The sequence below is a fragment of the Triturus cristatus genome, chromosome 1_2 (genome assembly GCF_964204655.1).
Source record: "Triturus cristatus chromosome 1_2, aTriCri1.1, whole genome shotgun sequence".
NCBI classification, from domain to species: Eukaryota; Metazoa; Chordata; class Amphibia; order Caudata; family Salamandridae; genus Triturus; species Triturus cristatus.
The window spans coordinates 430,684,205-430,700,070 of NC_140580.1; positions in this window are offsets into that span (position 1 = coordinate 430,684,205).

The following is a 15,866-nucleotide window of genomic DNA, read 5'->3' on the forward strand; positions in this document are numbered from 1 at the left end:
AGAACTTTGATTTTTTGGACTGTACAAAAATTGATTTAATATGTCATTTAGATTGTGTCTCATGTTGAATAACTACTTTTTAAAGCCTCAATGTGTTCAAAATTGCCAGTTTTACAGACTTTTTTTCCTACTCAGAAGTTTCTATTTTGACCAATTTCAGGCATTAAAATAGCTCTAAACACACTTATTTTAGTTCCAAATGTGATAATTCATACGCAATAGTCATTTACAGTCAATAAATTAAACATTAGAAAATTACCATTTCTGACCATCTGGAGAAAGTTCGACAGGTCACGGGTCATCATTTTTCATAAGAAAACTAATTTTTTGGACTGTAGAAAAATTGATTCAAAATGTCATGCGGATTGTGCCTCATGTTGAAGAACAACTTTTTAAAGCTTCAATGTGACCAAAATTGCCATTTTTACAGACGTTTTCTCCTACTCAGAAGCTTCTATTTAGACCAATTTCAGGCATTACAATGACTCTAAACACACTTACTTTAGTTCCAAAAGTGATAATTCACATGCAATAGTCATTTACAGTCAATAAATTAAACATTAGAAAATTACCATTTCTGACCATCTGGAGAAAGTTTGACAGGTCATGGGTCATCATTTTTCATCAGAAAATTGATTTTTTGGACTGTAGAATAATTGATTCAAAATGTCATTTGGATTGTGCCTCATGTTGAATAAGTACTTTTTAAAGCCTCAATGTGACGAAAATTACAATTTTTACAGACTTTTTCTCCTACTCAGAAGCTTCTATTTTGACCAATTTCAGGCATTAAAATGACTCTAAACACACTTATTGTAGTTCCAAAAGTGATAATTCACATGCAATTGTCATTTACAGTAAACAAATTAAACATTAGAAAATTACCATTTCTGACCATCTGGAGAAAGTTCGACAGGTCACGGGTCATCATTTTTCATAAGAAAATTGATTTTTTGGACTGTAGAAAAATGGATTCAAAATGTCATTTGGATTGTGCCTCATGTTGAATAACTACTCTTTAAAGCCTCAATGTGTTCAAAATTGCCATTTTTACAGACTTTTTCTCCTATTCAGAAGTTTCTATTTTGACCGATTTCAGGCATTAAAATAACTCTAAACACACTTATTTTAGTTCCAAACGTGATAATGCATATGCAATAGTCATTTACAGTCAATAAATTAAACATTAAAAAATTACCATTTCTGACCAACTAGAGAAAAATAGACAGGTCACGGATCATCATTTTTCATAAGAAAATTGAGTTTTTTGGACTGTAGAATAATTGATTCAAAATGTCATTTGGATTGTGCCTCATGTTGAATAACTACTTTTAAACCCTGAATTTGACCAAAATTACCATTTTTGCAGACGTTTTCTCCTACTCAGAAGCTTCTATTTAGACCAATTTCAGGCATTAAAATGACTCTAAACACACTTACTTTAGTACCAAAAGTGATAATTCACATGCAATAGTCATTTACAGTCAAAAAAATTACCATTTCTGACCATCTGCAGAAAGTACGACACGTCACGGGTCATCATTTTTCATCAGAAAATTGATTTTTTGGACTGTAGAATAATTGATTCAAAATGTCATTTGGATTGTGCCTCATGTTGAATAAGTACTTTTTAAAGCCTCAATGTGACGAAAATTACAATTTTTACAGACTTTTTCTCCTACTCAGAAGCTTCTATTTAGACCAATTTCAGGCATTAAAATGACTCTAAACACACTTACTTTAGTTCCAAAAGTGATAATTCACATGCAATAGTCATTTACAGTCAAAAAATTAAACATTAAAAAATTACCATTTCTGACCATCTGGAGAAAGTACGACACGTCACGGGTCATCTTTTTTCATCAGAAAATTGATTTTTTTGGACTGTAGAATAATTGTTTCAAAATGTCATTTGGATTGTGCCTCATGTTGACTAACTACTTTTAAACCCTCAATTTGACCAAAATTGCCATTTTTGCAGACATTTTCTCCTACTCAGAAGCTTCTATCTAGACCAATTTCAGGCATTAAAATGACTCTAAACACACTTACTTTAGTTCCAAAAGTGATAATTCACATGCAATAGTCATTTACAGTAAAAAAATTAAACATTAAAAAAATTACCATTTCTGACCATCTGCAGAAAGTACGGCACGTCACGGGTCATCATTTTTTATCAGAAAATTGATTTTTTGGACTGTAGAACAATTGATTCAAAATGTCATTTGGATTGTGCCTCATGTTGAATAAGTACTTTTTAAAGCCTCAATGTGACGAAAATTACAATTTTTACAGACTTTTTCTCCTACTCAGAAGCTTCTATTTTGACCAATTTCAGGCATTAAAATGACTCTAAACACACTTATTGTAGTTCCAAAAGTGATAATTCACATGCAATTGTCATTTACAGTAAAAAAACTAAAACATTAGAAAATTACCATTTCTGACCATCTGGAGAAAGTTCGACAGGTCACGGGTCATCATTTTTCATAAGAAAATTGATTTTTTGGACTGTAGAAAAATTGATTCAAAATGTCATTTGGATGGTGCCTCATGTTGAATAAGTACTTTTTAAAGCCTCAATGTGACGAAAATTATAATTTTTACAGACTTTTTCTCCTACTCAGAAGCTTTTATTTTGACCAATTTCAGGCATTAAAATGACTCTAAACAGACTTATTTTAGTTCCAAAAGTGTTAATTCACATGCAATAGTCATTTACAGTCAAAAAATTAAACATTAAAAAATTACCATTTCTGACCATCTGGAGAAAGTACGACACGTCACGGGTCATCTTTTTTCATCAGAAAATTGATTTTTTTGGACTGTAGAATAATTGATTCAAAATGTCATTTGGATTGTGCCTCATGTTGAATAACTACTTTTAAACCCTCAATTTGACCAAAATTGCCATTTTTGCAGACGTTTTCTCCTACTCAGAAGCTTCTATCTAGACCAATTTCAGGCATTAAAATGACTCTAAACACACTTACTTTAGTTCCAAAAGTGATAATTCACATGCAATAGTCATTTACAGTAAAAAAATTTCAACATTAAAAAAATTACCATTTCTGACCATCTGCAGAAAGTACGACACATCACGGGTCATCATTTTTCATCAGAAAATTGATTTTTTGGACTGTAGAATAATTGATTCAAAATGTCATTTGGATTGTGCCTCATGTTGAATAAGTACTTTTTAAAGCCTCAATGTGACGAAAATTACAATTTTTACAGACTTTTTCTCCTACTCTGAAGCTTCTATTTTGACCAATTTCAGGCATTAAAATGACTCTAAACACACTTATTGTAGTTCCAAAAGTGATAATTCACATGCAATTGTCATTTACAGTAAAAAAATTAAACATTAGAAAATTTCCATTTCTGACCATCTGGAGAAAGTTCGACAGGTCACGGGTCATCATTTTTTATAAGAAAATTGATTTTTTGGACTGTAGAAAAATTGATTCAAAATGTCATTTGGATTGTGCCTCATGTTGAATAACTACTCTTTAAAGCCTTAATGTGTTTAAAATTGCCATTTTTACAGACTTTTTCTCCTATTCAGAAGTTTCTATTTTGACCGATTTCAGGCATTAAAATAACTCTAAACACACTTATTTTAGTTCCAAATGTGATAATTCATACGCAATTGTCATTTATAGTCAATAAATTAAACATTAGAAAATTACCATTTCTGACCAACTAGAGAAAATTAGACAGGTCACTGATCATCATTTTCATAAGAAAATTGATTTTTTGGACTGTAGAAAAATTGATTCAAAATGTCATTTGGATTGTGCTTCATGTTGAATAACTACTCTTTAAAGCCTCAATGTGTTCAAAATTGCCATTTTTACAGACTTTTTCTCCTATTCAGAAGTTTCTATTTTGACCAATTTCAGGCATTAAAATAACTCTAAACACACTTATTTTAGTTCCAAACGTGATAATGCATATGCAATAGTCATTTACAGTCAATAAATTAAACATTAAAAAATTACCATTTCTGACCAACTAGTGAAAATTAGACAGGTCACGGATAATCATTTTTCATAAGAAAATTGAGTTTTTTGGACTGTAGAATAATTGATTCAAAATGTCATTTGGATTGTGCCTCATGTTGAATAACTACTTTTAAACCCTCAATTTGACCAAAATTACAATTTTTGCAGACGTTTTCTCCTACTCAGAAGCTTCTATTTAGACCAATTTCAGGCATTAAAATGACTCTAAACACACTTACTTTAGTTCCAAAAGTGATAATTCACATGCAATAGTCATTTACAGTAAAAAAAATTACCATTTCTGACCATCTGCAGAAAGTATGACACGTCACGGGTCATCATTTTTCATCAGAAAATTGATTTTTGGGACTGTAGAATAATTGATTCAAAATGTCATTTGGATTGTGCCTCATGTTGAATAAGTACTTTTTAAAGACTCAATGTGACGAAAATTACAATTTTTACAGACTTTTTCTCCTACTCAGAAGCTTCTATTTAGACCAATTTCAGGCATTAAAATGACTCTAAACACACTTACTTTAGTTCCAAAAGTGATAATTCACATGCACTAGTCATTTACAGTCAAAAAATTAAACATTAAAAAATTACCATTTCTGACCATCTGGAGAAAGTACGACACGTCACGGGTCATCTTTTTTCATCAGAAAATTGATTTTTTTGGACTGTAGAATAATTGATTCAAAATGTCATTTGGATTGTGCCTCATGTTGAATAACTACTTTTAAACCCTCAATTTGACCCAAATTGCCATTTTTGCAGACGTTTTCTCCTACTCAGAAGCTTCTATCTAGACCAATTTCAGGCATTAAAATGACTCTAAACACACTTACTTTAGTTCCAAAAGTGATAATTCACATGCAATAGTCATTTACAGTAAAAAAATTAAACATTAAAAAAATTGCCATTTCTGACCATCTGCAGAAAGTACGACACGTCACGGGTCATCATTTTTCATCAGAAAATTGATTTTTTGGACTGTAGAATAATTGATTCAAAATGTCAATTGGATTGTGCCTCATGTTGAATAAGTACTTTTTAAAGCCTCAATGTGACGAAAATTACAATTTTTACAGACTTTTTCTCCTACTCAGAAGCTTCTATTTTGACCAATTTCAGGCATTAAAATGACTCTAAACACACTTATTGTAGTTCCAAAAGTGATAATTCACATGCAATTGTCATTTACAGTAAAAAAATTTAAACATTAGAAAATTACCATTTCTGACCATCTGGAGAAAGTTCGACAGGTCACGGGTCATCATTTTTCATAAGAAAATTGAGTTTTTTGGACTGTAGAATAATTGATTCAAAATGTCATTTGGATTGTGCCTCATGTTGAATAACTACTTTTAAACCCTCAATTTGACCAAAATTACCATTTTTGCAGACGTTTTCTCCTACTCAGAAGCTTCTATTTAGACCAATTTTAGGCATTAAAATGACTCTAAACACACTTACTTTAGTTCCAAAAGTGATAATTCACATGCAATAGTCATTTACAGTCAAAAAAATTACCATTTCTGACCATCTGCAGAAAGTACGACACGTCACGGGTCATCATTTTTCATCGCAAAATTGATTTTTTGGACTGTAGAATAATTGATTCAAAATGTCATTTGGATTGTGCCTCATGTTGAATAACTACTTTTAAACCCTCAATTTGACCAAAATTGCCATTTTTGCAGATGTTTTCTCCTACTCAGAAGCTTCTATCTAGACCAATTTCAGGCATTAAAATGACTCTAAACACACTTACTTTAGTTCCAAAAGTGATAATTCACATGCAATAGTTATTTACAGTAAAAAAATTAAACATTAAAAAAATTACCATTTCTGACCATCTGCAGAAAGTACGACACGTCACGGGTCATCATTTTTCATCAGAAAATTGATTTTTTGGACTGTAGAATAATTGATTCAAAATGTCATTTGGATTGTGCCTCATGTTGAATAAGTACTTTTTAAAGCCTCAATGTGACGAAAATTACAATTTTTACAGACTTTTTCTCCTACTCAGAAGCTTCTATTTAGACCAATTTCAGGCATTAAAATGACTCTAAACACACTTACTTTAGTTCCAAAAGTGATAATTCACATGCAATAGTCATTTACAGTCAAAAAATTAAACATTAAAAAATTACCATTTCTGACCATCTGGAGAAAGTACGACACGTCACGTGTCATCTTTTTTCATCAGAAAATTAATTTTTTTGGACTGTAGAATAATTGATTCAAAATGTCATTTGGATTGTGCCTCATGTTGAATAACTACTTTTAAACCCTCAATTTGACCAAAATTGCCATTTTTGCAGACGTTTTCTCCTACTCAGAAGCTTCTATCTAGACCAATTTCAGGCATTAAAATGACTCTAAACACACTTACTTTAGTTCCAAAAGTGATAATTCACATGCAATAGTCATTTACAGTAAAAAAATTAAACATTAAAAAAATTACCATTTCTGACCATCTGCAGAAAGTACGACACGTCACGGGTCATCATTTTTCATCAGAAAATTGATTTTTTGGACTGTAGAATAATTGATTCAAAATGTCATTTGGATTGTGCCTCATGTTGAATAAGTACTTTTTAAAGCCTCAATGTGACGAAAATTACAATTTTTACAGACTTTTTCTCCTACTCAGAAGCTTCTATTTTGACCAATTTCAGGCATTAAAATGACTCTAAACACACTTATTGTAGTTCCAAAAGTGATAATTCACATGCAATTGTCATTTACAGTAAAAAAATGAAACATTAGAAAATTACCATTTCTGACCATCTGGAGAAAGTTCGACAGGTCACGGGTCATCATTTTTCATAAGAAAATTGATTTTTTGGACTGTAGAAAAATTGATTCAAAATGTCATTTGGATTGTGCCTCATGTTGAATAACTACTCTTTAAAGCCTCAATGTGTTCAAAATTGCCATTTTTACAGACTTTTTCTCCTATTCAGAAGTTTCTATTTTGACCAATTTCAGGCATTAAAATAACTCTAAACACACTTATTTTAGTTCCAAACGTGATAATGCATATGCAATAGTCATTTACAGTCAATAAATTAAACATTAATAAATTACCATTTCTGACCAACTAGAGAAAATTAGACAGGTCACGGATCATCATTTTTCATAAGAAAATTGAGTTTTTTGGACTGTAGAATAATTGATTCAAAATGTCATTTGGATTGTGCCTCATGTTGAATAACTACTTTTAAACCCTCAATTTGACCAAAATTACCATTTTTGCAGACGTTTTCTCCTACTCAGAAGCTTCTATTTAGACCAATTTCAGGCATTAAAATGACTCTAAACACACTTACTTTAGTTCCAAAAGTGATAATTCACATGCAATAGTCATTTACAGTAAAAAAAATTACCATTTCTGACCATCTGCAGAAAGTACGACACGTCACGGGTCATCATTTTTCATCGCAAAATTGATTTTTTGGACTGTAGAATAATTGATTCAAAATGTCATTTGGATTGTGCCTCATGTTGAATAAGTACTTTTTAAAGCCTCAATGTGACGAAAATTACAATTTTTACAGACTTTTTCTCCTACTCAGAAGCTTCTATTTAGACCAATTTCAGGCATTAAAATGACTCTAAACACACTTACTTTAGTTCCAAAAGTGATAATTCACATGCAATAGTCATTTACAGTCAAAAAATTAAACATTAAAAAATTACCATTTCTGACCATCTGGAGAAAGTACGACACGTCACGGGTCATCTTTTTTCATCAGAAAATTGATTTTTTTGGACTGTAGAATAATTGATTCAAAATGTCATTTGGATTGTGCCTCATGTTGAATAACTACTTTTAAACCCTCAATTTGACCAAAATTGCCATTTTTGCAGACGGTTTCTCCTACTCAGAAGCTTCTATCTAGACCAATTTCAGGCATTAAAATGACTCTAAACACACTTACTTTAGTTCCAAAAGTGATAATTCACATGCAATAGTCATTTACAGTAAAAAAATTAAACATTAAAAAAATTACCATTTCTGACCATCTGCAGAAAGTACGACACGTCACGGGTCATCATTTTTCATCAGAAAATTGATTTTTTGGACTGTAGAATAATTGATTCAAAATGTCATTTGGATTGTGCCTCATGTTGAATAAGTACTTTTTAAAGCCTCAATGTGACGAAAATTACAATTTTTACAGACTTTTTCTCCTACTCAGAAGCTTCTATTTTGACCAATTTCAGGCATTAAAATGACTCTAAACACACTTATTGTAGTTCCAAAAGTGATAATTCACATGCAATTGTCATTTACAGTAAAAAAATGAAACATTAGAAAATTACCATTTCTGACCATCTGGAGAAAGTTCGACAGGTCACGGGTCATCATTTTTCATAAGAAAATTGATTTTTTGGACTGTAGAAAAATTGATTCAAAATGTCATTTGGATTGTGCCTCATGTTGAATAACTACTCTTTAAAGCCTCAATGTGTTCAAAATTGCCATTTTTACAGACTTTTTCTCCTATTCAGAAGTTTCTATTTTGACCAATTTCAGGCATTAAAATAACTCTAAACACACTTATTTTAGTTCCAAACGTGATAATGCATATGCAATAGTCATTTACAGTCAATAAATTAAACATTAATAAATTACCATTTCTGACCAACTAGAGAAAATTAGACAGGTCACGGATCATCATTTTTCATAAGAAAATTGAGTTTTTTGGACTGTAGAATAATTGATTCAAAATGTCATTTGGATTGTGCCTCATGTTGAATAACTACTTTTAAACCCTCAATTTGACCAAAATTACCATTTTTGCAGACGTTTTCTCCTACTCAGAAGCTTCTATTTAGACCAATTTCAGGCATTAAAATGACTCTAAACACACTTACTTTAGTTCCAAAAGTGATAATTCACATGCAATAGTCATTTACAGTAAAAAAAATTACCATTTCTGACCATCTGCAGAAAGTACGACACGTCACGGGTCATCATTTTTCATCGCAAAATTGATTTTTTGGACTGTAGAATAATTGATTCAAAATGTCATTTGGATTGTGCCTCATGTTGAATAAGTACTTTTTAAAGCCTCAATGTGACGAAAATTACAATTTTTACAGACTTTTTCTCCTACTCAGAAGCTTCTATTTAGACCAATTTCAGGCATTAAAATGACTCTAAACACACTTACTTTAGTTCCAAAAGTGATAATTCACATGCAATAGTCATTTACAGTCAAAAAATTAAACATTAAAAAATTACCATTTCTGACCATCTGGAGAAAGTACGACACGTCACGGGTCATCTTTTTTCATCAGAAAATTGATTTTTTTGGACTGTAGAATAATTGATTCAAAATGTCATTTGGATTGTGCCTCATGTTGAATAACTACTTTTAAACCCTCAATTTGACCAAAATTGCCATTTTTGCAGACGGTTTCTCCTACTCAGAAGCTTCTATCTAGACCAATTTCAGGCATTAAAATGACTCTAAACACACTTACTTTAGTTCCAAAAGTGATAATTCACATGCAATAGTCATTTACAGTAAAAAAATTAAACATTAAAAAAATTACCATTTCTGACCATCTGCAGAAAGTACGACACGTCACGGGTCATCATTTTTCATCAGAAAATTGATTTTTTGGACTGTAGAATAATTGATTCAAAATGTCATTTGGATTGTGCCTCATGTTGAATAACTACTCTTTAAAGCCTCAATGTGTTAAAAATTGCCATTTTTACAGACTTTTTCTCCTATTCAGAAGTTTCTATTTTGACCAATTTCAGGCATTAAAATAACTCTAAACACACTTATTTTAGTTCCAAACGTGATAATGCATATGCAATAGTCATTTACAGTCAATAAATTAAACATTAAAAAATTACCATTTCTGACCAACTAGAGAAAATTAGACAGGTCACGGATCATCATTTTTCATAAGAAAATTGAGTTTTTTGGACTGTAGAATAATTGATTCAAAATGTCATTTGGATTGTGCCTCATGTTGAATAACTACTTTTAAACCCTCAATTTGACCAAAATTACCATTTTTGCAGACGTTTTCTCCTACTCACTAGCTTCTATTTAGACCAATTTCAGGCATTAAAATGACTCTAAACACACTTACTTTAGTTCCAAAAGTGATAATTCACATGCAATAGTCATTTACAGTAAAAAAAATTACCATTTCTGACCATCTGCAGAAAGTACGACACGTCACGGGTCATCATTTTTCATCAGAAAATTGATTTTTTGGACTGTAGAATAATTGATTCAAAATGTCATTTGGATTGTGCCTCATGTTGAATAAGTACTTTTTAAAGCCTCAATGTGACGAAAATTACAATTTTTACAGACTTTTTCTCCTACTCAGAAGTTTCTATTTTGACCAATTTCAGGCATTAAAATAGCTCTAAACACACTTATTTTAGTTCCAAACGTGATAATTCATACGCAATAGTCATTTACAGTCAATAAATTAAACATTAGAAAATTACCATTTCTGACCATCTGGAGAAAGTTTGACAGGTCACGGGTCATCATTTTTCATAAGAAAACTAATTTTTTGGACTGTAGAAAAATTGATTCAAAATGTCATGCGGATTGTGCCTCATGTTGAATAACAACTTTTTAAAGCTTCAATGTGACCAAAATTGCCATTTTTACAGACGTTTTCTCCTACTCCGAAGCTTCTATTTAGACCAATTTCAGGCACTAAAATGACTCTAAACACACTTACTTTAGTTACAAAAGTGATAATTCACATGCAATAGTCATTTACAGTCAAAAAATTAAACATTAAAAAATTACCATTTCTGACCATCTGGAGAAAGTACGACACGTCACGGGTCATCTTTTTTCATCAGAAAATTGATTTTTTTGGACTGTAGAATAATTGATTCAAAATGTCATTTGGATTGTGCCTTATGTTGAATAACTACTTTTAAACCCTCAATTTGACCAAAATTGCCATTTTTGCAGACGTTTTCTCCTACTCAGAAGCTTCTATCTAGACCAATTTTAGGCATTAAAATGACTCTAAACACACTTACTTTAGTTCCAAAAGTGATAATTCACATGCAATAGTCATTTACAGTAATAAAATTAAACATTAAAAAAATTGCCATTTCTGACCATCTGCAGAAAGTACGACACGTCACGGGTCATCATTTTTCATCAGAAAATTGATTTTTTAGACTGTAGAATAATTGATTCAAAATGTCAATTGGATTGTGCCTCATGTTGAATAAGTACTTCTTAAAGCCTCAATGTGATGAAAATTACAATTTTTACAGACTTTTTCTCCTACTCAGAAGCTTCTATTTTGACCAATTCCAGGCATTAAAATGACTCTAAACACACTTATTGTAGTTCCAAAAGTGATAATTCACATGCAATTGTCATTTACAGTAAAAAAATTAAACATTAGAAAATTACCATTTCTGACCATCTGGAGAAAGTTCGACAGGTCACGGGTCATCATTTTTCATAAGAAAATTGATTTTTTGGACTGTAGAATAATTGATTCAAAATGTCATTTGGATTGTGCCTCATGTTGAATAACTACTTTTAAACCCTCAATTTGACCAAAATTGCCATTTTTGCAGAGGTTTTCTCCTACTCAGAAGCTTCTATCTAGACCAATTTCAGGCATTAAAATGACTCTAAACACACTTACTTTAGTTCCAAAAGTGATAATTCACATGCAATAGTCATTTACAGTAAAAAAATTAAACATTAAAAAAATTACCATTTCTGACCATCTGCAGAAAGTACGACACGTCACGGGTCATCATTTTTCATCAGAAAATTGATTTTTTGGACTGTAGAATAATTGATTCAAAATGTCATTTGGATTGTGCCTCATGTTGAATAAGTACTTTTTAAAGCCTCAATGTGACGAAAATTACAATTTTTACAGACTTTTTCTCCTACTCAGAAGCTTCTATTTAGACCAATTTCAGGCATTAAAATGACTCTAAACACACTTACTTTAGTTCCAAAAGTGATAATTCACACGCAATAGTCATTTACAGTCAAAAAATTAAACATTAAAAAATTACCATTTCTGACCATCTGGAGAAAGTACGACACGTCACGTGTCATCTTTTTTCATCAGAAAATTGATTTTTTGGGACTGTAGAATAATTGATTCAAAATGTCATTTGGATTGTGCCTCATGTTGAATAACTACTTTTAAACCCTCAATTTGACCAAAATTGCCATTTTTGCAGACGTTTTCTCCTACTCAGAAGCTTCTATCTAGACCAATTTTAGGCATTAAAATGACTCTAAACACACTTACTTTAGTTCCAAAAGTGATAATTCACATGCAATAGTCATTTACAGTAATAAAATTAAACATTAAAAAAATTGCCATTTCTGACCATCTGCAGAAAGTACGACACGTCACGGGTCATCATTTTTCATCAGAAAATTGATTTTTTGGACTGTAGAATAATTGATTCAAAATGTCAATTGGATTGTGCCTCATGTTGAATAAGTACTTCTTAAAGCCTCAATGTGACGAAAATTACAATTTTTACAGACTTTTTCTCCTACTCAGAAGCTTCTATTTTGACCAATTCCAGGCATTAAAATGACTCTAAACACACTTATTGTAGTTCCAAAAGTGATAATTCACATGCAATTGTCATTTACAGTAAAAAAATTAAACATTAGAAAATTACCATTTCTGACCATCTGGAGAAAGTTCGACAGGTCACGGGTCATCATTTTTCATAAGAAAATTGAGTTTTTTGGACTGTAGAATAATTGATTCAAAATGTCATTTGGATTGTGCCTCATGTTGAATAACTACTTTTAAACCCTCAATTTGACCAAAATTACCATTTTTGCAGAAGTTTTCTCCTACTCAGAAGCTTCTATTTAGACCAATTTCAGGCATTAAAATGACTCTAAACACACTTACTTTAGTTCCAAAAGTGATAATTCACATGCAATAGTCATTTACAGTCAAAAAAATTACCATTTCTGACCATCTGCAGAAAGTACGACACGTCACGGGTCATCATTTTTCATCGCAAAATTGATTTTTTGGACTGTAGAATAATTGATTCAAAATGTCATTTGGATTGTGCCTCATGTTGAATAACTACTTTTAAACCCTCAATTTGACCAAAATTGCCATTTTTGCAGATGTTTTCTCCTACTCAGAAGCTTCTATCTAGACCAATTTCAGGCATTAAAATGACTCTAAAAACACTTACTTTAGTTCCAAAAGTGATAATTCACATGCAATAGTCATTTACAGTAAAAAAATTAAACATTAAAAAAATTACCATTTCTGACCATCTGCAGAAAGTACGACACGTCACGGGTCATCATTTTTCATCAGAAAATTGATTTTTTGGACTGTAGAATAATTGATTCAAAATGTCATTTGGATTGTGCCTCATGTTGAATAAGTACTTTTTAAAGCCTCAATGTGACGAAAATTACAATTTTTACAGACTTTTTCTCCTACTCAGAAGCTTCTATTTAGACCAATTTCAGGCATTAAAATGACTCTAAACACACTTACTTTAGTTCCAAAAGTGATAATTCACACGCAATAGTCATTTACAGTCAAAAAATTAAACATTAAAAAATTACCATTTCTGACCATCTGGAGAAAGTACGACACGTCACGTGTCATCTTTTTTCATCAGAAAATTGATTTTTTGGGACTGTAGAATAATTGATTCAAAATGTCATTTGGATTGTGCCTCATGTTGAATAACTACTTTTAAACCCTCAATTTGACCAAAATTGCCATTTTTGCAGACGTTTTCTCCTACTCAGAAGCTTCTATCTAGACCAATTTCAGGCATTAAAATGACTCTAAACACACTTACTTTAGTTCCAAAAGTGATAATTCACATGCAATAGTCATTTACAGTAAAAAAATTAAACATTAAAAAATTACCATTTCTGACCATCTGCAGAAAGTACGACACGTCACGGGTCATCATTTTTCATCAGAAAATAGATTTTTTGGACTGTAGAATAATTGATTCAAAATGTCATTTGGATTGTGCCTCATGTTGAATAAGTACTTTTTAAAGCCTCAATGTGACGAAAATTACAATTTTTACAGACTTTTTCTCCTACTCAGAAGCTTCTATTTTGACCAATTTCAGGCATTAAAATGACTCTAAACACACTTATTGTAGTTCCAAAAGTGATAATTCACATGCAATTGTCATTTACAGTAAAAAAATTAAACATTAGAAAATTACCATTTCTGACCATCTGGAGAAAGTTCGACAGGTCACGGGTCATCATTTTTCATAAGAAAATTGATTTTTTGGACTGTAGAAAAATTGATTCAAAATGTCATTTGGATTGTGCCTCATGTTGAATAACTACTCTTTAAAGCCTCAATGTGTTCAAAATTGCCATTTTTACAGACTTTTTCTCCTATTCAGAAGTTTCTATTTTGACCAATTTCAGGCATTAAAATAACTCTAAACACATTTATTTTAGTTCCAAACGTGATAATGCATATGCAATAGTCATTTACAGTCAATAAATTAAACATTAATAAATTACCATTTCTGACCAACTAGAGAAAATTAGACAGGTCACGGATCATCATTTTTCATAAGAAAATTGAGTTTTTTGGACTGTAGAATAATTGATTCAAAATGTCATTTGGATTGTGCCTCATGTTGAATAACTACTTTTAAACCCTCAATTTGACCAAAATTACCATTTTTGCAGACGTTTTCTCCTACTCAGAAGCTTCTATTTAGACCAATTTCAGGCATTAAAATGACTCTAAACACACTTACTTTAGTTCCAAAAGTGATAATTCACATGCAATAGTCATTTACAGTCAAAAAAATTGCCATTTCTGACCATCTGCAGAAAGTACGACACGTCATGGGTCATCATTTTTCATCGCAAAATTGATTTTTTGGACTGTAGAATAATTGATTCAAAATGTCATTTGGATTGTGCCTCATGTTGAATAAGTACTTTTTAAAGCCTCAATGTGACGAAAATTACAATTTTTACAGACTTTTTCTCCTACTCAGAAGCTTCTATTTAGACCAATTTCAGGCATTAAAATGACTCTAAACACACTTACTTTAGTTCCAAAAGTGATAATTCACATGCAATAGTCATTTACAGTCAAAAAATTAAACATTAAAAAATTACCATTTCTGACCATCTGGAGAAAGTACGACACGTCACGGGTCATCTTTTTTTCATCAGAAAATTGATTTTTTTGGACTGTAGAATAATTGATTCAAAATGTCATTTGGATTGTGCCTCATGTTGAATAACTACTTTTAAACCCTCAATTTGACCAAAATTGCCATTTTTGCAGACGGTTTCTCCTACTCAGAAGCTTCTATCTAGACCAATTTCAGGCATTAAAATGACTCTAAACACACTTACTTTAGTTCCAAAAGTGATACTTCACATGCAATAGTCATTTACAGTAAAAAAATTAAACATTAAAAAAATTACCATTTCTGACCATCTGCAGAAAGTACGACACGTCACGGGTCATCATTTTTCATCAGAAAATTGATTTTTCTGGACTGTAGAATAATTGATTCAAAATGTCATTTGGATTGTGCCTCATGTTGAATAACTACTTTTAAACCCTCAATTTGACCAAAATTGCCATTTTTGCAGACGGTTTCTCCTACTCAGAAGCTTCTATTTAGACCAATTTCAGGCATTAAAATGACTCTAAACACACTTACTTTAGTTCCAAAACTGATAATTCACATGCAATAGTCATTTACAGTAAAAAAAATTACCATTTCTGACCATCTGCAGAAAGTACGACACGTCACGGGTCATCATTTTTCATCAGAAAATTGATTTTTTG